The sequence below is a fragment of the Nyctereutes procyonoides genome, unplaced genomic scaffold (assembly GCF_905146905.1).
Source record: "Nyctereutes procyonoides isolate TBG_1078 unplaced genomic scaffold, NYPRO_anot_genome, whole genome shotgun sequence".
Lineage (NCBI taxonomy): Eukaryota > Metazoa > Chordata > Mammalia > Carnivora > Canidae > Nyctereutes > Nyctereutes procyonoides.
In genome coordinates, this window is record NW_026575159.1 from 31,857,289 (window position 1) to 31,880,006 (window position 22,718).

General features: G+C 59.6%; 1 protein-coding gene across 8 annotated transcripts in view; it reads right to left on the minus strand.

Annotated features, from left to right (window-relative positions):
* TSNARE1 (t-SNARE domain containing 1) overlaps nt 1-15,351 on the minus strand; it is a 104,113-nt gene extending 88,762 nt beyond the window's left edge. For 7 of the 8 annotated variants that reach the window (XM_055314254.1, XM_055314253.1, XM_055314252.1 and 4 more), the window contains exon 1: nt 14,830-15,071. The gene's annotated coding sequence lies outside the window, so the exon portion shown is untranslated. Of the gene's footprint in view, nt 1-14,829; nt 15,072-15,290 lie in introns of those variants that run through there. The other variant, XM_055314250.1, reaches the window with a different exon arrangement.
* Between the last annotated feature and the right edge of the window lie 7,367 nt (nt 15,352-22,718).

The following is a 22,718-nucleotide window of genomic DNA, read 5'->3' on the forward strand; positions in this document are numbered from 1 at the left end:
CCCCCCCACATAACCCAAGATGAAACCTTTCAGGGACCAACACCCCTAGTGACACCTGCAAGCTCCCTTTCGGCCATGCACCAGAATGCACGCATGGGTGTCGGGGCTCAGAGGCTCTCCGGGGTGGAGGGCTGGGGGCCGGGGCAGGGGGAGGTGCTGTGCCTGGCACAGGAGTGGTCGCCACGACCCCGAGTGCTGAGGCCATTACGTGAGGCAGCCTTACAGAGGTTAACACTGAAGACAGAGGCAGACTCTCCTAGATGTCAGAATGATAAAAAAAAAATTTTTTAAATGAAAAAGAAAACATGCCAGATAGTAAAAGATGTCAAAGACACAACACACAAAACATGACAGGACTAAAATCAAATGCATCTGACCCGCCCACTCTTGTAAATCACTTTACCTTCTCTAGTGAGATTTTAAAAATAAAAAGATTCTCAGATTGGATCACAAAGCGAAATCCAACTTTGTGCGGCACATCAGACACACATCTGAGGTCATTCCAAAGGGTCAGGCATAAAAGGATGGGAAAGGCCGCCAAGCAAATGCCAAGGAGAGAAAGCACCCCTCGTCATGACCCTACAGCAGACAGCGTAGGAAGGAGACAAAAGAGGGCGCTTCGTGATACCAACAGGTGTAATTCCAAAAAAAAATAAAATAGTTTTGAACAGCTACGCATCAGGTCCCACGGCTGCCAACGTTCACGGGAGGACACGAGGAGAAACACACGGAAACGTACCCATGGCAGAGACTGCAATCCACTCGCCTTGGTCCAAGCAGAGCACGCGGACAGGAAGTAGGGGCACGTGTGACCCAAACGACATAACTGATGGAATCACACGTCAACCCCCGTACCTCCAAGGTGGAACACAGATCAAAATGCAACTGAGACAACCAGAGTAACAAAACCAATAAATCCAAAGACACTTCACTTGGAAATTTTAAAACTTGCTCCTAAACCATCCTTAGACCAAAAACGAAAATACAAACCAAAACTACAGAACTTCCAGACAGCAATGTTGTAGAAAATACATCCACTCGGAATGTACAAAAAAGCTCTTAAATATGAAACACTTTTTGGAAAAGAACATGGACAAACGAATCACGCACACAAATCACACACCTAGGAAAAAGGATGAACTGAGAGAAAGCAAAAGGTCAACTGTAAGCAAAAGTGATGAGTTGGGGATCCCTGGGTGCCTCAGTGGTTTAGGGCCTGCCTTCGGTCCAGGGCGTGACCCTGGGGTCCCAGGATGGAGTCCCGCGTCAGGCTCCCTGCCTGGAGCCTGCTTCTCCCTCTGCCTGTGTCTCTGCCTCTCTCTCGCTGTGTCTTTCCTGAATACATACATAAAATCTTTAAAAAAAAAAAAAAAAAGTGATGAGTTAAAAAGCAGAAAGACAGGGACGCCTGGGTGGCCCAGTCAGGTAAGCAGCTGCCTTGGGCCCAGGTCATGATCCTGGGGTCCCGGGATAGAGCCCCCGGTCACGGTCACGCTGCCCTCTCAGCAGGAAGTCGGCTTCTCCCTCTCCCTCTGCCCTTCCCCCCACTCACCCACACTCATCCATGCCTTCTCAAGTAAATGCATAAAATCTTTTTTTAAAAAAAGCAGAAAAACAGGAAAATGAATTTTAAAAATACATCCAAAGGTTGGCTCTTTGAAGACAAATATAAGCAATAAGATAACAGCTAGAGTTGACCCTTGACCAACACGGGGTTGAACTTCACGGATCCACTTATACACGGATTTTTACAGTAGAGCACTAGAGATATACGTTCTCTTCCTTGTGTCTTTTTTTTTTAAGATTTTATTTATTTATTCATGAGACACACACACAGAGAGAGAGAGAGAGAGGGAGGCAGAGACACAGACAGAGGGAGAAGCAGGCTCCATGCAGGGAGCCCGACATGGGACTCGATCCCGGGACCCTGGGATCATGGCCTGAGCAGAAGGCAGACGCTAAACTGCTGGGCCACCCAGGAATCCCCAGGACAGATGAGTCCCTAGAACAAAAGGCTAGAACATGCGAACAGGTACCGACGTAAAAGGATGTGCTCTTGGCATGAACCTTGACTATTCTGATTACTGTAAATTTGGTTTAAGTTCTTTTTTTTTTTTAAGATTTTATTTATTTATTCCTGAGAGACTCAGAGAGAGAGAGAGAGAGGCAGAGACACAGGCAGAGGGAGAAACAGCAGGGAGCCCGACGTGGGACCCGATCCCAGGTCCCCAGGATCACACCCTGGGCCAAAGGCGGCGCTAAACCGCTGAGCCACCAGGGCTGCCCACCTTGTGTCTTTCTTAGTAACATCTTCTTTTCTCTAGGTTACTTTATTGTAAGGGAATGGAATACGATACAAGGGTACAAAACACGCGATCTTGCATGTTTTCAGTTGGGGTTCCCGTCAACAGGAGGCCGTTATTACAAGTTTCCGGGGAGGCTCAGGCTACAAGCAGATGTTCAACTGTGCCGGGCGTCAGCGCCCCGGGCCCCACTTTGTTCCGGGGTCAGCTGTAATAGTCAACCCAGCGGAGCAGCAAGGGGGGCAGATAAGAAACTAACCACAGAAACGAAGGAAATCAGAAGATCCTAAGAGATGGCTTTACCCAAGTCTATGTGAATAAATCTGACAACCTGGATGATGCCAATATTTTTCTAGGGAAATATAATTTATAAAACTGACCCAAAAGAGAAAATGTAAAAATGTAAAATGTCTTCTTCAAAACAAAAACAAAGCAAACTAACAAAAAAGCACCAGGCCCCAGAGTTCCCCCAGAGGAACTCTACCAGCCTTTGAGAGATGAGGAATTCAGGGCGCCTGGGTGGCTCAGCGGCTGAGTGCCTGCCTTCGGCCCAGGGCATGACCCCAGGGTCCCGGGATTGAGTCCCGTGTTGGGCTCCCTGCATGGAACCTGCTTCTCCCTCTGCCTGTGTCTCGGCCTCTCTCTCTCTCTCTCTGTGTCTCTCATGAATAAATAAATAAAATCTTTAAAAAAAATAATAATAAAGACCAGGAATGCAGTGCTATGAAACTGTTCTTTTGTAAAAGCAACCAGTGCAAAGAACGTCAAAACTGAGTAACTAGAGAAAGAACACGGCTGAATTTCTGCAAATAAAGGGGGAAAATGGTTCTTGGAACATAGAAGATTTCTAAGTTACTTCTATGAAGCAACTGTAGCCCTGATCTCAAACCCTGGAAAAGGTGAAAAGGTACAAACACACCAGAAAAAAATTACAGCTCAACCTCACTCGTAAAGACCAAAACACAGGCGCTAAACTAAACAAGAGTAACAGGGTGCCGGCGGGGTGGGCTGGGTCGGTGAAGCATCTGCCCTCAGCTCAGGTCATGATCCCAGTGGGATCAAGTCCTGTGTTGGGCTCCCTGCTCAACCAGGAGCCTGCCTCTCCCTCTCCCTCCACCTGCACCCCTGCCCATGCATTGGCGCTTGGTGTCTCTCTCTCTCTCTCTAAAATAAAAATATTTTTTAAAAATTAAAATAAAAAACATGAGCTACAAGTGTCCGGCAGCCTCTTACAAGAATTCCACATCAGACCACATGAAGTACATTCAAGGAATCCAAGAACTCCTCACCATCAGCAACTCCATCAGTAGAAGGCCTCATATTTGTGTATCCAAGAGAAGTCCTAGGATCATCCCACAGATGATTTTTTTTTTTAGTAGGATCCACACCCAGCATGGATCCCAACATGGGGCTTGAACTCACAACCCTGAGATCAAGACATGAGCTGACGATTAACCGACTGAGTCACCCAGGGGCCCCCTCACAGAAGATTTTTTAAAAGGGAACTAATTGTAGCAGTGATTTTTGCTTTAAAAAAATAAAACACTCAACAAAAGAGGAAGGACAGGTTCTTGCGGGCACATGAAATATATGTATCCCGGCCCAAAAGGCACACCTGCTTGATGAGAAAACAGCAAGAGCAGCAGCACCCAACAGGCGCCCACTGCAACCACGGTGAGTCACCGCTCCACGGAGGGAACCAGCCCACACAACTGCGTAAGACGCAGAACCTGGAGTATAAAACCTGGAAGGGGAAGGTGCAGTGTCACTGCTGGCTACCACGGGAGGCCTGGGGAGCCCACAAGAACCAACCGAACAAGGCAACTCAGTAAGGCAGCGGGGGACAGAGTGCTACACGGCAACCAGCAGTTTCGGCACACCTCCGGCTCACGAGACGGAGGACAGGCAAGACCCCTCACAGGAACACTCAGAAAGCCAAAACTTCCCAGCAACAAAGAAAGTGTGGCAATACTGGAGAAGAGCGCAAAAGGGACCAAAACGAGTGGGAAGATGAACCCTGGCTTGAACAGAAGTCTCGGATCACAGAGATGTCGCCTCTCCCCTGTCAAGGGACAGCTTTCACACAATTCTAACCCAAAACCAATCCGGTCTGGGGGTTCTGAGTATGTGTATATGTATTTGGTGGAAGAACTGGGTAAAGAATAGACTAGCTAATTCAAAGTCCATAGGTAAGGATAAACAATCTAGAATAGGGATCCCTGGGTGGCGCAGCGGTTTGGCGCCTGCCTTTGGCCCAGGGTGCGATCTTGGAGACCCGGGATCGAGTCCCACATCGGGCTCCCGGTGCATGGAGCCTGCCTCTCCTTCTGCCTGTGTCTCTGCCTCTCTCTCTCTCCCTGTGTGTGACTATCATAGATAAATAAAAATTTAAAAAAAAAACAATCTAGAATAGTCCCCCCCCCAAATTATGACAAAACAAGCAATAAGTTCTTTGAGATATTTTAGTAAAAACATCATCTAAGGGGTTAATAATTAAAATAGTGGCTACAACTGCTCAGAGGCGATGGGAACAGCTTATAGAGAACAAATATAGTCAATCTCTAAAAAGAACAAAATAGTTGGAGGCATCACACATCTTGACTTCAAAATATAGCATAAAACTACCATAATTAAAACCGTACGCTACTGGAGTGAAGACTGACATACAGACCAACACAACAGAACAGAGATCCCAGGAGTAAACCCACACATAGACGGTCAACTCATCTTCAACGGGGTGCCACAAACACACAGGGGGAGAGGACAGTCTCTTCAGCAAGTGGTGCCGGGACAATTGAGGATGAACATGGAAATAATGAAATTGGAGCCAATCTTACATGGTGCACAAGATCAACTCAAAATAAAATACCCAAATGCTTGCAAGACCCAAACTGTAAAACTCCTAGAAGAAAACCTCAGGGAGAAGACTCTGACGTTGGCCTTGGCAATGACTTTATGCAGCACAAGACAACAAAAACGACATCAAACCAAAAGGCTTCTGCAAAGCCAAGGAAACAATCGCCGGAGCGAAAGGCTCGTAAGGAACGGGAGGAAATGTGTGCAAACCACAGATGTGGTAAGGGATCAACCTCCAAAACATAAAAGGAACTGCTACAATGGTAAATAATAATAATATAACACAATTATAAAAAAGGCTGAGGACTTGAACAGACATTTCTCCAAGAGACAAATGGTCCACAAGTATATGGGAAAAATGTTCAACATCACTAATCATCGGGGAAATGCAAACCAAAACCAATATGAGATACCACCTCACATCTGTCTGCATGACAATTACAAAAAAAAAAAAAAAAAAAACAAACCCAAACCAAAACAAAACCTAACAAGCATTGGAAAGGATGTGGAGAAATTGGAACCTTTGCATGCTGCTAATGCAAAATGGCATGACCATTATGCAAAACAGTAAGGACGTCCCTCAAAAAAGTAAAAATAGAGCTACCATATGATCCAGCAACCCCACTTCTCAGTATTTATCCAAAAGAACTGAAATCAGGATCTCAAAGTGATCGTAGCATTCCTCTGCTCACTGCAGCATCAGTCACAAGAGCTACAACTGCTCCAGAAACAACCAAAGATCCAGAAACAACCTAAACATCCATCAACGGGTGAATGGACAAAAACAATGTGGCACCTCCACACCACGGAATATTATTCGGCCTCTAAAAGGAAGGAAATCCTGCAACTTGTGCCACAACATGGGTGAGCCTAGAGGGCACATGCTCAGTGAAATAAGCCAGTCACAGAAGGACACACACACTGCACGATTCCAGCGTCATGACTCATCTAAAATAGGGTCAAGAGTAGCATGGCGGCAGGGGCTGAGGGGAGGGGGACGCGGGGAGCTGCTCATCAGTGGGCATCAAGCTTCAGTCAAGCGACATGAACCAGTTGAAGACACGTGCTACACAACACTGCACCTCCAGTCGGCAACACGATACCGTACACTTGAACTTAAGGCAGTGGACCTCATGCCGAGCATTATCATAAAAAAAAAATACATTTGCAAAAATCTGAATACAAAAGGGAATGTACAACATGACTAAGCTAGAACTTAAAATGGGGGGGCGGGGGATTGATCATGTCAGCGCTTGGACAGGACTACTGGTAAAACACTGGGAAAGAGCCAGACCCCTACCTCACGCCACACATCACGGTAAGAAATGCGTGAGGGAAAACTCTACAAGTACAGTTGTGAACAGTGGAAGACAACACGGGATCTTTTTTAACGTGAGGAAATGCAACCCTTGTTCCCTGCAACTGAAGCTCCACAGCCAGGAGAGAAAGGTTGATGAATCCAACTACACGAGAGCTTCCACGTGGCAAAGCACAAACAATAACCAAAGCAGAAGGCAAATGACCTAATTCATCTGACACTCAAAGAGCTAATTTCCATGATCCGCAGGAAAAAGATCAACAACGCCGTCCGTAAAAAATGAACAAAGGAACAGAAAGTTCACAAAGGAAATACAAATGACACTTTGATATATAAAAAGATACCAAACTCACTCCTAATAAAGGGAATCCAGATGCATCCCTATGGGAAGCGTGAGCTCCACCGGCACGGGTGGGGGGGCGCCAGGGGCCTCAGCTCCCCCGGGGGGACCACTGCGCGCACCTCCGTAGGCAGGCACTTGGGTGCGTGTCTCCTCGGGCCAGCACCCGCGCTCACAGCACTCAGCCTACGCACGCCGGACGCTTACACGGGTACGTGACACACGCTCCAGGCTGCTCGCTCTGTGACGGGCCGAGACTGAAAGCCACCTAACCTGCCATCAGCACAGGACCACCGGATGGATCCCGCACATCCTCACGTGACCTATTCTGCGGCCGTCAAAGAGAAAAGGAGACGCTCTCTGTACTGATGCAGGAAGACTCCCAGGACATTTGACTGAGTGGGGGGCAAAATACAAACCGGGGTGCACACGTGTTATCACGTGACTTGCTCGAGACACAGGAAACCTATAAAAGCCTACAATTTGTGTCTGGCCAACACTGGTGTTCATACACACCTGGCACACACATGCATAAGACACCAACAGTGGCGTCACCTGTGGAGCTGGGGACAGGCCAGCTGGGGGCGGGGGGCCTGTAACTTCTGGCTGCACACTTCCCGTGTTTTTACCCTCAAACTACATGAACCCCTCAAAGCACTAGACTGCAAAGACACTGGGTGAGTTCCACCATGGTCCATCCACACCGCAGAACAGGGCTCAGGAATAAAGAGAAAGAAGCTACTGGTACGCGTGGCGACCCCGGGAAATCTCCAGGAGCCACGCTGAAGGACGAAGCCAGTGCCCAGACGTGACGTGCCACAGGGTTCCGTCCATGTGACATTCTAGAGATGACGTTAGAGCAGGGGACAGGCTAGCAGGAGCCAGGAGTCAAGGGGCGGGGGCAGCAGGCCGGGGCGTGAGGGGTCCTCTGGGTGATGGGAACTACGGGGACTGCACCCCGGTCACAGGGAGGGTACACAGGGGCTCAGAATGATCTCTGACAGCGGCAGGGCAACATACCACTGTCACAAAATAAAAAACTGAATGGTACAAAAACGACCCCAGGCGGTCCATCTCCATGCACAACGTCACTAAGTGGACAGAGCAGAGGCCACACTCAACTGGATCCGCTTCCCCGAGCACCTGCCTCCTGGAACATGAGCCCAGAAGGCAGGTGAGCCACCCGGGGCCCCGACCTCCCGGCGCACGGGGGAATCCCAGGAGGAAGAGGGGGGCAGCCCAGGGATGAAGGGCGGCCCTCCAAAGGCCCACAGTTGCCTGGCCAGGTGGCCTGAGCATCGGCCTCCCTCGGGGAGTGGGGCGGCACTGCGCTCCGGCCCCTGGAGGGGGCCCTGGGACTCCTCCTGCCCAAAGAGCTGTGAACAGAAGCAGCTGCCTTCTGAGCCCCGCACTTAGTTCCCAGGACAAGACCCCAGGGTTCGTCCCCTCTGACACTCTCCCAACGGGGCCCTCTGCAGCCCGGGACTCCGATGGCCCTGAGCCAGTCTGGCCGATCCCCGGAGGACATGAGTGGAGGTATGTTGCCCCAGGCTCCCGACACTTGGGGCACACCTGTTACGGCGGCAAGACCTAGCCTGGACCCCCAAGACTGCCAACCGCCCGTGGCATCCGGGCATACACCTGGCTGTCCAGCCTCAGCCCTGCCAACCTGCCCTCCCACCCCACAGACTGAACCCCGCCGCTGCCATGGGGCCTGCCCTGCGATGGCCTCCAACCCCTCCCGTGGGGTGGCAGAGGCGGGCGATGCACCCCAACATACCGTCGGACCAGAGGACACAGGGCCACAGCCCACAGCGTAGGCCAGCTCCGGCCCGGCTCGCCGGTGTGTGAAACGACAGCTGTACCGGCGTCAGAACCACGCGGGGACGACACCTGGGTGGCAGTTCGTTAGGAGTCTGCCTTCGGCTCAGGCCATGATCCCAGGGTCCTGGGATCGAGCCCCAAGTCCAGCTCCCTGCTCAGCAGAGTCTGCTGCTCCCTCTCCCTCCAAGCCTCTCCCCTGCTCGTGCTCGTGCGTGCTCAAGTGAATGAATTTTTTTTTTTAATTTTTTTTTAAAAGCCACGGCTGGTTATAGGATCCCTTCCTCAAATACAACAACACTCACGAGGCACAGGTGAAACACGACATCAGAGCTGTTCTGAGAAACGGAAGGGGTCCACACGGCTGGGGTGACAAGAGCCCCGTCCCGGTCCCCATGAGCAAGCTCAAGGCTGCCGCTCGGGCAGCTCCCCACAGTCCAGCCTCCCCGGCGCCCGGATTTCACGGCCGGCCACACTGGTTCCACTCCCAGCTCTGCTGAGCTTGCTCCTGGCCCGGGAAGACAGTCACCTCCCGCAGTCCTAGAGAAAGGACCCGCCCGCGGCCCTGCTCGGCCCTCGCGGCTCTAAGACCCCACGCACGGAGCTCGGGGTGGCAGCAACGCCCCTCAGGGTCAAGGCAGCAACGCCCCTCAGGGTCGAGGCAGCACTCCCCATGTGCCACCCACCTGCCCAACACTGGTCTGCTCGCAGTGGCCGGGCTGCCCGGCTCTGGAAGCCCACCCAGCAGCCGTGAGTCTCCCCAAGCAGTGGTCTCCTGCTCTTGCAGCACGCGAAGCACCTGCTCACGGCTGGCCCACCCACGTTCTCAGCCCCTCGCAGCTCCCTACCAGCACTGTGGCTGCCTAACAGCTCCTCCCAACTGCGAGGTCCCAGTTGCACACTGTTAACTGTGCACCCTCCACGTGCGCTTCCCATCCTGGGGCCACAGAGACAGGAGAGACACAGGTAACTGCGGGGCAGTGTGCAGGGTGCCCGACAGCAAGGAACCAGCCAGGTAGCCCCCCTCCCCCCGTGCCCTGCCCTCCCCAAGGGCTCAAGCAAGCAGCAGAGGCAGGACAGGCAGGCTTCCAGAGGGCAGCGCTCAGCCGAGCTCCAACACCTGGAGGAGGTCACCGGGTGAGGCTGGCACCCGCCATCACCCACGCACAGGCAGACACCCGACGGTGGGCTCAGGATGCCAAGATGATCGCCCAGCAGCCGACCAGAGGCTAGAAAGGTGAGCAGGTCACAGGCCAGGAGCTGCCAAAGCCAAGGGAGGGAGGCGCCCCAGGCTTCTCAGCAGAAGAGGGCCACCCCCGTGCCACACGCGGCAGGAAGAGCCACAACCCTGAGGGGGAACAGAGAAAGGGGGCCGAGGGCTGCAGACCAGCCCCACCCTGCAACCCAAGATTCTCTGGACCCCTGTCTCCACCGCAGTCCTAACTGCCCCCCTCACCCCTGCCCCCAGCACACTCATTAGCACCTTCCCCATGGGAGATGGGGATGGGGGCGGGGTCAGACCTCATTAGCGGCCTCGAAGAGCCTGCGGGGAGCAGCAGCCAGCCCAGGAAAGAGGCCCCGGCTGTGTGATGCTAATGCAGGGGAAGCCCTGTGCTGGGCCACCTGCTTAGACGCGGCCCCTTTCCAAATACGTGGCTGGAATGAATCAGGATCACAGCGGAGGGTGGCCAGAGGCCAGAGGTCGCTGGGTCCGGAGGGGGGTTTGCACCCCTGCTTCCTCCCGGCTGGCTCTGCCCAGGCCCCTGGTGCCCCCCCACTGGCCCCTCACTCCCCCATCTGCCCCAGCTGCCAGCCCACCCTCCTCCTTCACCACCACCCCGCGCCCCCAAACACCAGGTCCAGTCTGCACCCCTCGGCCCACACCCAGGGTCTGGCTGGAGAGACAGGACAGACGTGAAGACGCGGACACCCGAGCACGGCACCAGGCCCTGAAGCCCTGAGAACGCTGATTCCTGCCACACGGCGAGCTCATTCTAGCCCCTTCCGTCCAGCGCTCCCCGGCCTCCAGGCTCCGCGGGCGGTCCTGCACTTTGATACCCCAAGTCCCAAGTCCCCAAAGCTCTCCGAGCCCCGCTCTCCTTTGGAATGAGCTAGACGGCAGCTCAATTCGGGGGAGAGGCCCAGGACGGAGTCTTTCTCCACGCAACCACAGCAACACTGTCCTCTAACCGCAGGGCCTCCGCCAGGACGGAAGCACCTCCCTCTGGGTCGGCCCCCCTCGGAACAGCAGGGCAGGAATGTGGGACAGGGGGGCCAGCTCAGGGGTGGGAGGGCCCTGCAGCCAGCGGGCTGGGTTCAAATCCTGATGGGTCGCTTACAGGCCTGTGCCTCCTGATGAGCCACCCTGCCCCGGGGAGTCGGATGTGAGGACGTAAGGAACGTAGCAGCAGCAGGGCACACGGCGGCGCTCCCTGCTGCAGTGACAAGGGCCAGTTGTCCCGAGTTCCCACCACTCCTACTCCATAGCAGCCCGCGTCGGCTGGTTGGAGGGCAGAGCAAATCCTCCAAAGCAGGGGCCAGCCCCAAGGTCACACAAAAGGGGGCCCTGCTGCCTCTCGGGCACCCTCTGACCCCAGAGCCCTCCCCGCGCCCTCCAATACCCCTCCCCTGGCTTCAGTGTCCGCCCCTCCGAGGGCCTGGTGCCCCCGCCCAGTGGCTGCAGGACCAGACGGGCAGGCTGGGGACATGCTAATGAGCGCCATCACTCAGGATGCCACAGAGGAGACACTGCACGGCAGCGTCTGCAGGACGCCACTGTTTCCACGCCAGGATGCCAACGCAGTCGGGGCCCCGTCCCCCTCTCGGGGGAAATCAGAGGCAGAAAATAAGACCATTTCCATCGATCCGGTTAAAGACAATAATAAAGGTTTGCTGGGCCAGAGCTCCAGGCTAGGTGCTCGTGGGGTCATCCTGACTATCTGGCTCCGCCCTCCCACGTCCACCTCGGGGCAGGGTGCTCTCTCCCCCAAAGCGGGAGCATCCTGCCACCCCAGTCCTCAGAAAGCCCCAGCTGTCCCTGGCCAGCACTCGCTCTGCTGTGGGGACTTGCGGCACTGCTGCCACCACGGACCCAGCCACACCATACTGTGCCAAGGGGCCAAGAGGCCCAGACCCCAGGGACCCAGGAAGGGCACAGGCCTCTCACGGCTCGAGGCAGCCTCCCCCACAGGCCCTGGCCCCCGCCCCCCCAGTCCTCCCCCAGTGACCCTCAGCATAGCTCCCCGCACCCCGGGCCGTCAGCCTCCCAGGCACTCCCAGCCGGGCCCCAGTCACACTGGCCCGGGGGACCCATGCACTGCTGGGCCTTCCCTCAGGTCCCCCCATCTGGAACCCCTCCTTTCCACCGCACACCACCCCCCTGCCACAGCTGATGCGCAGTTTTCAAAATTCAGCTCAGCCCTCTCACCAGCACCCAGGACCCCTTCCCAGATACGCACCCGCACCCTCCCTTCCCACCAACAGTGGGAGCCCCTCCCTACCCCCCTGCTGACCACTCACTGTGACCTCAGTCCTGCACACACGGGAGCCTCCCTGACTACTCCAGGAACGCACTCGGGGCAGCCCCCCGTGCTCACCGCCCATCCTGACCTCTGTGCAAGGCCTGCCCTTTGAGAATCCTTCAGGGCGCTGCACACCTCACGTGGCAGCCGTGAGCACAGCCCGCGGCGGGGTGTGCAAGGATCCTGTGCACCTGGCCCCTGGCCCAGCACAGCGTCCCTGGGTACACTGACCCAGGCAGCCCACAAACTGGCCCAAGTCCTACTGGGGCCCCCTCAAGCCCATGCAGGACCCAAAGTCAGGGCAGGGCTCCATCTGGTGTGGTCTGAAGCCAAGTGTGCAGTCACCTTTACCCCACAGCCGTCCTACCCCTCACCAGGCTTCAAGCTGACAGGGACAATCCCGCAGCTGCAGCGGGCATCTGAGAACCGGAGCGCAGAGAGCGCACTGAACCAAGGGCCCCCAGGAGGCGTCCCCGGCCTCCACCAGCTCAGGCACCTGCCAGGTACCAGGTCTAGCTCCCTGGCGAGTCCTGCCTTCTCCAGGAAGCAGCCCAGGCAACTAGCTCCTCTCCTACAAGAGGTTCCCCTGGCGCTGACAAGCAGCGTGGTGCAGTAAGAACGCACTTCAGGTCAGCTCCGTCCAACCTCACTCCCTCGGCGCACAGCCACCTGCACCGCCTGGCTCCGGCCTGGGCCACAGACATGCGTTCAGACACGCGGCTCCCCTGGGCGGGGGGGCAGTGCACAGTGGCCCTGCTCGGGTGCAGGAGGAGGCCCCTCTGAGCCCCACATTCGTCACCCAGAACCAGGAACCATAATTCCCGTCACCCGCCTCACGCACCCAAAAGGGGGACAGGTGGTCAGGCAAGGCGCAGAGCACAGGCAAGAATCCATGCGACCAAGCAGAGGTGTGGCTGTGCGGGGGCCCCGGCTTCCGCTGTCTGTGTGCTCCTCTCCCTTTGGGCTCCCGTTCCCTTTAGGGTGGAACGTGGCACAGAGGTGCGGCCACCTGGGAGCCAGGCAGGGCAGGGGCCCCACGGCAGAGAACGCTGCATCCAGGAGGAAGCCCACCTCCGGAGCCCGAGGGAGTGTCAGACGGACACCACACAAACCAGATGCTAACGTTCACCAGCTCTCCGCCCACCGCAAACAGGAGCCAGAGCGACAAAATGCCCAAGTCTTGGAAGCAGCCATGTGTCCAGGGCTGAACGGATGGTCTCTCGGGACTTGGGAGTGAAGCGACTTGGGGCAAGTTCCCTCTTCTGCACCTGTCTCTTCACCTGTACCACAGGGGTGATGACAGGCCCTTGACCTGGGCTCCCTGTAAGGATGAGCTGAGCCCCTGGGCCTCACGGCTGAGGGCCAGAGCCTGGCACCCAAAGTGCCATCTGAGTGTGGCAGGTATGATGAGCACCACCACCCCCAGGATGCCCACCTGCCGTGCTACCTGGCCTGGCTCAAATCCCACACCCTAGGAAGACCTCCCGCTCTGGGACCCCGAGGCACACATCTAGCCCTTGTCGTTAGTGGCTCAGGGCATACCCAGTCACAGTTGGAGTCTTCCCCAACTGGAAGGTAAATCCCACCTCCCAGCTTCGAGCTGCCCCACATCCTGAGCAGACCGCCTGCCCCAATGCGGTGAGATGAGAACATCTCACCGTGTTCTCTTTGCTGTCTCACACCGCCCGCCTACGCCTTCATGGAAACCTGCTCTCTAGACTCTGGGCTGGGCACCCAAGGTACAGGGATGACCAAGACGGAGGGCCCTGCGCAGTCACGTGCGGGATGATCACAGAAGGCAAGCTAAACCACGGGTGCTAGGGCCACGGGCGTGTGGGTGAACCTCAAGCAGGGGAGGCAGGGGACAGGGACGGAGAGGTTCCAAAGGACACATCGGAACACAGGGCCATTACAACAAGAGGACCTAGCTGTTGTGCCGATGAAGAGAGACGTAGGATGTGCAGGAGACAAGGCCTGTGATGCGACGGTGGCACGAAGCAAGTCGTGGAAGACGTGGCTGGAGGGACACGCAGGAGCCAGACCCTACCCTCACCCTGCAGGCAGCAGGCCGCTGGGGAAGGAGACTTAAGGATGCCTGCCTGCCTGCCTGCCGGGGAGCCTGGGAGCACCAGACCTCACCTGCACAGCAACTTGCCTGGATGCCGTCAGGGCAGCCAGGCGGACAGAGAACAGGTGCGGAGGTGGCCCAGTTGAAGCTCCACTTATTCCAGGAAGCCTCCTTGGATTTGCCCTCCTACAGCCACCTGCAAGCACGCTTTGGCTCCTGACCCTGCCCTGTCCCGGGCAGGCATGTGCCGCAGCAGGTTTCTACCGGGGACCTGACGCAGGACAGGCTGCGTACCCTCTGCACGGGCTGCATCAGCATCCTCACCCCAATTCTGTGTCCCTGGGGGGTACGCTGAAGACCGCTCCCGGCGCCTGCCTCCCAGGGACCCCACACACCACAGAGGTGCAGCGCGGGCCAGGGCCGGACGCAAAAGTGGGGCCAGAGAAGGCAGTCCCCACGAGCGGCTGCAAGTGCCCGCAACAGGTGACCCCGGCCCCGGCCCCGGCCCCGGGGGAAGGGCTGGACGCGAGCGCACAGGGGAGCCAGGGGAGCTGGGACGGCGGCGGACCCAGAACCGCCTGCGACGGGGCGGCGCTCCATACCTGACCACGTTGGACGGCGCACACGGAGCCGGGCCGGGAGCAGGGGGCCGCGAGCCCCCCACGGGGCCGGGCCACGTAGGGTCACCTGCAAGCTCCGCGGCCGCTCAGCACGGGTGCAAACGCGGACGAGGCCAGAAGGGCGCGGACGCGGCGGCCTCGAGGGCGCAGGGCTCCCCGCCGCCCCGTGCACCCCACAAGTGGGACCCGAGGCCTCAGGGCGGAGCGCATGCGCCCTCAGGTGGGTCCCCCCGCACCCGCGTCCCGGGGGGCGGAGCCAGGGCACCCCCGGCCCGCCGTCCGCCCCGCCCCCAGACGGCAGCCACGCCCCCGGAGGCCACGCCCCCTCCAGGCCCCGCCCCCGGGGTCGGCCCCACCCCACCCGCGGAGGCCCCCCCTCACCGGGCCGCGCGCCCTCCCGGCCGGGTCCACCTGTCCCCGCCGGCCCGGCCGCGCCGCCTCACCTGGGCCGGGGTGGCTGGCGGGCGCGCTCCGCGGGCTCTCGGCGGCAGGGGCGGTGCAGGGGGCGGAGCCGGGACCCAAACATCACGTGACGCCCCTCCCGCCCCCGGGCTGACGCCGCGAGGTCGGCCCCCCGCCTCCGTCCCATCGGCCCCGGCGCCTCGCGCCAGCCAATGGCCACCCGAGCCGTGCCGCGCGCAGGACGGCGTGCGCCCGAGGACTACAAGTCCCAGACAGCCCCGCGCGGACGACCCGAAGCGGCCGGGGACGGCGGCCGGCTGGGCCATAAAACTTCCTCAGGGTGGCGCTCCTGGCGGGCGTCAATCAAGGGCTGCCCCGGGGTCCCCGGGGGGCGCGCCCGCCCCATCCCCGAGACATGACAGGCCCGCGGTCTCCCCTCGTGGAGCCGAGGCTGGCGGGGACGGGCATGTGGGAGGAGGTGACCACCAACGTGCCCTACACACCGCGTGCGGGAGGTGCCCGCCGCTGGGAGCCCGGGAGCTCGTGCGCAGGGGTGTGAGCGCCGTGTGCATGAGACAGGCTGTGCACACGGGCCCTGGGCGGAGGTGTGCGCAGGACCAGCTCGCGTGAGCGCAGGACGAGGGCGTGGACGAGAGCAGGGGGCACCTGCGCGGGCAGGTGGGGAGCGCAGGGCACGGGCTGGCCAGTGTGCGTTTGCTCAGAGGAGCCTGTGCGGGGCTGGCCCAGGCTCTTGGCCTCGAGTACTGACCATGGCCTTGGGGCATGTGCCCCTTCCACAGAGAAGCCAGGATTTGTACAGGGCTTGGCCCGTTTCCCCCCGGGCCGCCGGGGTGCAAAGGAAGCCAGGTCTGGTCCTGCAGAGGCCGCGTCGGTGACTGCTGACCACAGCTGGGGGCGTCGGGGAGGAGATCTCCCGGGACAGACGCCTGCCCGACAGCTGGACGCTAGTGCCCCTTGGTTGCCAGGCCCGTGCCCTGACGGGTCTCAGCCGCCAGCAGAATGAGTGGCGGGTGTTGGCTCCCGCAGGGAGGGCTCTTCCCTGAGAGCAGGGGTCCTCGTGTCCTTAGCTGGAAGCCCCCCAGGTTGGATCTTTAGGCCTCAGCAAGGGGGTGGGCATCAAGGTTGGGGATGGTTGGAGGGTTTGCAGAAGGAGCAGGAAATGCTTGTTCTGACATGAGACACAGCAGGGCCGCTCCAGGGGGGCGCTGGCTCCCAGTCAGTGTCGGCGGGGGTCTGCAGTGAGCCTCCCTTCCCCACTCTGCATGCTCTGGAGCCTGGCCCCTGCCCAGGAGGCCCGGTCGGCACACCCACCCTGCTCCCATGGCCCCCATCTGCTCTCCATCAAGTCCCATGAGCCCGAGGCTCCCTGTGGCCCGGGGTCCCACTGTCCCCTACTGACTGAGCTCTGGTTTGGTTTAGGGCGGGAACATGCCCAGCGTCATGGGCAGCCAGGGCCGGCCGAGTGACCGTCCCATCGTGGGGATGACGGCAGAAGGCGCAGCGCTCTTCGGGCCCCTTCAGAAGGACGACGCGGTTGGCTAGCTGATCGGACTGTCCTGCTCTCCTTGTCCTCGTCCTCTCTCCAAAATGCAGGCAATACATGGGGACAGTGGTCACTCGAGGAGCAAGGGGATGAGTCCCAAGCTGAGGATGGAGAACCTCTGCCCCAACTGCACCCCAGCCTCGTTGTCACAGGGGTACCTGCTTCCTTCCTGCTGCTGTGGGCACCATTCCCAGCAGATACGACCCCTGTGCCCCTCAGGATGGCCCGGGTCACCCCTTCAGGTGTGTGTCCTGCCTCTTGCCCGAGGAGCTTCTTGAGGGGCAACCCGGACATTTGCGCTTGCGTGGCGGCTTACAGCTGAGGCCTGGCGTGTGGCGTGGACTCAAGGAGCAGGGACAAGTGTGTGAGGGGGCACACGAGCTGTACCCGCAGGGCTCACTTTTCCCGTGGTGCTCCCTGTAACACGGGCCAAGCGGGGTGGAGGACTGGGTGAATCTGGGAGCGCAGCAAGAGGGGCACCTGTGCAGGGGGCACGGCAAGAGGGGCGGGTGCTGGGCTGGGGTGGCATGAGCCCAGCACATGGCATGTGCCACGCCCCCAACCCTGGGAGACCAACTTGTCACAGCCCTGGGCTCCTAGGGGACCAACCCTGGCATGACACTTGTAACAGCCTCCCAGGTATTTGACGCCAAGCAGCAGTGGCAAAAAAAAAAAAAAAACTTAAAAGCAAATCCACGAGTGTTACCTTTGCGAATCACATCTCCGGCGAGGATGCGTTTGCTGCCCCTCCCAGGAGACCGCAGAGCCTGCTCATGCCCCATCCCTGAGGGAGGAGGCCCCTGCATACCCCAAGGAGCACGCTCTGCCCACACCCGCGTCCCAGCCTTGCCACCTGGCAGTGGCCACTCTCCTGTCTCGCCAAGTCTTGCCGTGTTCATCATCATTTACTCGCTCAACAATCTTGGCTTCCACTGGTAGGCAACCTGCGAGGCCCCGGGGGATACCATACAATTAGATCTGGTTGCTAAGGACAGAAAACCCCAATAACACTGGCTTAGACAAGATCGGTGTGTATTTACTTCCAACGCTACACCCCCAAGGCCAGATAGGCAGTGGGGCTGCGGGGGTGACCTCCCAGTCACCGGGCCCCCAGGTCCCTTGACTCTGGTTGCTCCTCCAGGTGGGTCTTCTGCTGCCGCGTGGCCCTCACGTCGGTGTCGCAGGCAGCAGGAGGGAGAACTGGACCGTGGAGAGTGCACGGCACCCTCTGGCCCCAGCCTGCCCGTTGAAGGACACCTGCTAGATCCCCACCCCCTAGCCGGAGCTGGGTCCCTGGGCACCTGCGGTGGCTCGGGAGGCTAGCAGTGTCCTCCTCCTGGGACTAACATCCCAGCCGCGCTTTGGCCCCCAGACCTACTAAGAGGCCGGGGATGGGCTCACCTAGTCAGGACAGGACCTTGACACTGGGCAAGCCCAGGTGTGCACTAGGAACCTGAGTGGAGGCTGCACAGGAGCAGAAGAGGGGCGTTGGGGACCCAACAGGGGCTGGGGTCAGGGAAGGCCCCCCCACCCGACCCCCAAAAAGGAGGCAGACGCACGGGAGTCTCCAGAGGTAGCGATTCCAGGAGGGGGTGGTGGGTGTCCTGAGGAGCCTGTCGGTGTCCTGTGGGGCTGTCCCACACCCCTCTGTGGACATATCCTGACTTCTGCAGCCACCACTGAATTCAGAGCCCCTGGTGCTGCCACCTCTTCAGCTCCTCACCTGCAGGTGGGAAACCCGGCCAAGGCAGGAGGAACACACACTGCTGGGCGCTCCCTGCAGGGTGGGGTCATGGGCCAAGGAGGCAGGCACGGACTGTGGGCAGGGTCCCGCCACTCCCTGTGGCACACAGCCTCCTCGTGCCTGCACCTGCACCATGTGCGCGATTGGCCCCAGGGTGGTGAGCAGGGGACCCTTGCTGGGCGCACGAGCAGCCAGCGACAACTCGCAGTGAGAGTGGGAAGGGAGGCAAAGAGGGGCTGTGGCCTCGATGCCCCCAGTGTCCCTGGCACTGTGGTGGCCCAGACCCAGGAGGGTGAGCAGAGCCGGGCACCTCTTCCCGCTGCCTGGGCCCGTCCTCCTGCACGTCCAGCGTGCCCTGGCCACAGAGGGCCCAGCTCTCCAGGCCTCACGCTGGAGGATGGAGGACCAGGCAGGTGGCTTCCTTAGGTGACTGAGTTCGGGACACACACAGGTTGGGTTATAGGATGCAGACAGAGGCTTCCATCCTCTTGAGCTCCAGGTGGCCCTTGGGGGTTTGGGGACGGTGGGTCAGGCCAGCACCCTTTCCCAGGAGTTGGGTGGGTGGGACTCCTCCCGTCTCAGAGAGTCAGGGTGAGGACTTGAAAATCAGGAGCAAGAAAAGTAGGCAGCAGGGGTGTGAAGGGTAGAGGTGGGCCCCCCTCCACCCTGCATGGGGCGCCCTCACCCCACACTGTGTGCCCCCCTCCAGGTTCCTGTGGGAGGCACACATGGAGGGGTCTCTCCGGGCAGGGCAGGAAGGGCAGCCTGGAGTGGGCCTCCCGTGAGCGCGGAGCAGAGCCAGGGCCACAGGGGTCCTCACAGGGGAATGAGCCTACCTGCAGCCCGCACCCCACTTGGAGCCCTCCGAGGCACTCTGCAAATGCGGCACATTATTCCCTTGGTAACAAGCGACGCGGTTCAGGGACTCGCAGGAACATCTTCCCTCCCCTGCCTCTGGGCTCCCCAAGGCCACGGCCAACCAGCAGCCCCAGCCTCCCGCCAGCCCTGTGGCGCCCTCCCCAGGGGGCGCGGCTTGACCCCTGCTTGTACAGCATGGCTGCCAGGGGTTCGGCACGTCAGACACCCGCTCCGAGCCTCAACCCCCTGACACGTGTGGGCGGCACAGAGCATGATGGTCCTGGCTCTGTGGCGGTGACAGGGGGCCTGAGCGCGTCACGCCAGCAACGCCGTCAGAGGCGCTCAGCCCAGGGCCTGGCCCCCTGGGAGCCTCTGGCGCCCATGAGCCTGTGGCGTGTCTGACTTGTCATCGATGTGTCAGTGGGTGCCAGGCGCTGGCCCAAGGACGTGTGGACAGTGCCCTCAGGAGCAGAGGGGCGGCGGGGACAGCGGGGATGGTGGGGACGGCGGGAGCAAAGAACCACCCACTGGGCCACGAGTGTGTTGTTAGAAGGTATGAGGAAACAGTAGGTTATTCGAAAGCCAGGGTGTGAGAAGGGTGTACCCGGGAGGGGATGTTGGGCCGGGTGCTGAAGGATGAGTAGGAGCTTGTCAGGCAGGACCAGCACGAGTTGTGGGTCAGTCTCTCCCAGACGCCCACCCCACCAGGGCAGATGGGGGCGCCCCGCCCCTTCCAGGTGCACCCGCACCTTCACGGAGTCAGAACTGGCTTCAGTGTGTGCTACGCCCCCCAGCCCCACTCCCCACCGCTCCTGCGGGGAAGCATGGTAATGAGATGCTAATGAGCGAAGGTAAAAACACAGAGAACAGCATTTTGCAAAATCACAACACTTTGTACTTCCAGGGCTCCCTCCCCACAAGCGAGCTGCCGAGCTGAGCGCTGTGTGGAGGCGGGAGGCGCCCGCGGGGCCCCTCCCGGGGTGCCCTTGGGGTCCACAGGGGGCGGGAAGGTAGCCCCTGCCCCTGGTCTTGGCCCTGGTCCGACTGGGGGGGGACCGCCCGCCTGATGCCCCCCCTGGGCGACCGGTCACACCACAATCACGTCCGAGTGCCCTGCCCACCGGGCGGACGTTCCAGGCCCTTCCAGGTGCCACCCAGCGCCCAACGGGGCTGCACCGTCCCAGCTCTGCCTCCACCCCGTCCCTACCCCACGGGCTCCTCTGCCAGGAAGGGACAGTCGTCCATCCTTGGAGGCATCCTGCCCACACACTTGGCCTTCCCCCAGGAAGCCTTCCTAACCCGGGCCTGGTGTGGGGCCTCCTCCAAGCCTGCCCCTCGGGGCGCTGATGGCACCATCTGCCCCACACACACACCAGAAGCCACTTGTTTGCAGCTTCCCATCGTGTTTGCTGAGTGAATGACGGCCTGGGGGTGCTGAGCTGTGGGGCTCGGGAGGTGGTCTGGACTATTCCAGGGGAAACTGAGACCCAGAGGAAGGATGCAGCCTCCTGGCCCATGCGGTGATCTCCCCGCCCGGCTGTGGTGCACAGCGGGTCCTCAGGGCCGGGCCGCTGCCCTGGCCACACGGTCTCTCCCCTTCCCCTGGGTCCTCACTGCTCCCCACGCTCCGACGATGCCCTCTGAACCACGGCCCCCCACAGTCCCTTCTTTGCCGCTCGGGGTCCGGGCTACAGGCTCTGAGGGACAGGTGAGCAAGGGGGCTGGAGGCCCCACCGTGGGCTCCTGCTCTGGGGCTGATGGGCCCCGGGCTCCGTCACCCCCCAACCTCATGGTGCCTAAGTGATTGGAGGGGCCTGGCACCGGGATGGACGGCGTCTCTGGCCCCTCGGGGGTCGTGCAGCCAAGAGAAAGGTGATCTCGGTGATCTAGGCCGGACGGAGGTGAGCGTGGAGTGAGATGTGGCTGCTAGAGGCACCGGGGGTTGGTCCTGGTTCGGACCTGGCTCTTGCTCTTCCTTGTGTGTGACTCGAGCAAGTCACTTCCCCTCTCTGGGCCTCAGGTCCTCCTGGCTAAATGGGTCCCTGAGACCAACCATGTGGATGTAACATGTACAGAGCCTGGCACATGGCTATTTGTACTTTGTACCATAACCGAGAAGAAAGGGGAACGCAGGCTATCCCAGCTGGGAGGGGAGGTGGGCTCTGTCCCCAGGAACCTCATGCATCTGTCCCTCTGCCCTGGGTCCCTGGCCCTGTGGGGGTATGGCTCACCGGCCTCCTCGGGCGACCATGGGCGGTGCCGGGGTGGGAGGTGTTGGGCACGTTGCCCGTGTCTGGTGATCACTGTTGTGTTTAGAGGGCTTGATGGGGATCCAGATAGAGTGAGGGCGATCTCGGGAGGCTCCATGGTGTGTGGGGCAGTGAGGGCTCCGCCTCTCCTGCTGGAGATGGGCCTGGAGGGGACAGACAGGGACAGGGCAATGGGCCCAGATGATACACGGACCTGTTGCTGGACGTCAGTGGATCCACATGCCCAGCTGGAAGCCCTCTGCTTCTCCCACCCAGGCCTCCTGAGGCCAAAGCCGGGTCAGTGGAGGTCCAATGAGGTAGGGCCTGAGCCTGGACCTGAGTCTGGGTCAGCAACTGACCAGGGTCAGGGCTCAGGGTGTGACCGGGGTCAGGGCTCAATGTGTGACCAGGGCCAAGGCTCAGAGTGTGACCAGGGCCAGGGCTCAGGGGGGGACCAGGGTCAGGGCCCAGGGTGTGACCGGGGTCAGGGCCCAGGGTATGACCAAGGTCAGGGCCCAGAGAGTGACCGGGGTCAGGGCCCAGGGTGTGACCAAAGTCAGGGCCCAGGGTGTGACCAGGATCAGGGCTCAATGTGTGACCAGGGTCAGGGCTCAGAGTGTGACCAGGGCCAGGGCTCAGGGTGGGACCAGGGTCAGGGCCCAGGGTGTGACCAAGGTCAGGCCCCAGGGTGTGACCAGGGTCAGGGCTCAGAGTGGGACCAGGGTCAGGGCTCAGGGTGTGACCAAGGTCAGCACTCAGTGTGCGCCTGGGGTTAGGGCTCAGTGTGTGCCTGGGGCAAGGCTCAGAGTGTGACCAGGGTCAGGGCTCAGGGTGTGACCAGGATCAGGGCTCAGTAAGTGACAGGATCAGGGTTTGGTATGTGCCCAAGAACAGAGCTCAGAGTCCGATCTGGATCAGGGCTTAGTGTACAGCAGGATCGAGGCTCAGAGTGTGACCAGGATCAGGGCTCAGGGTGTGACCGGGAACAGGGCTCAGGGTGTGACCGGGATCAGGGCTCAGAGTGTGACCGGGGTCAGGGCTCAGGGTGTGACCG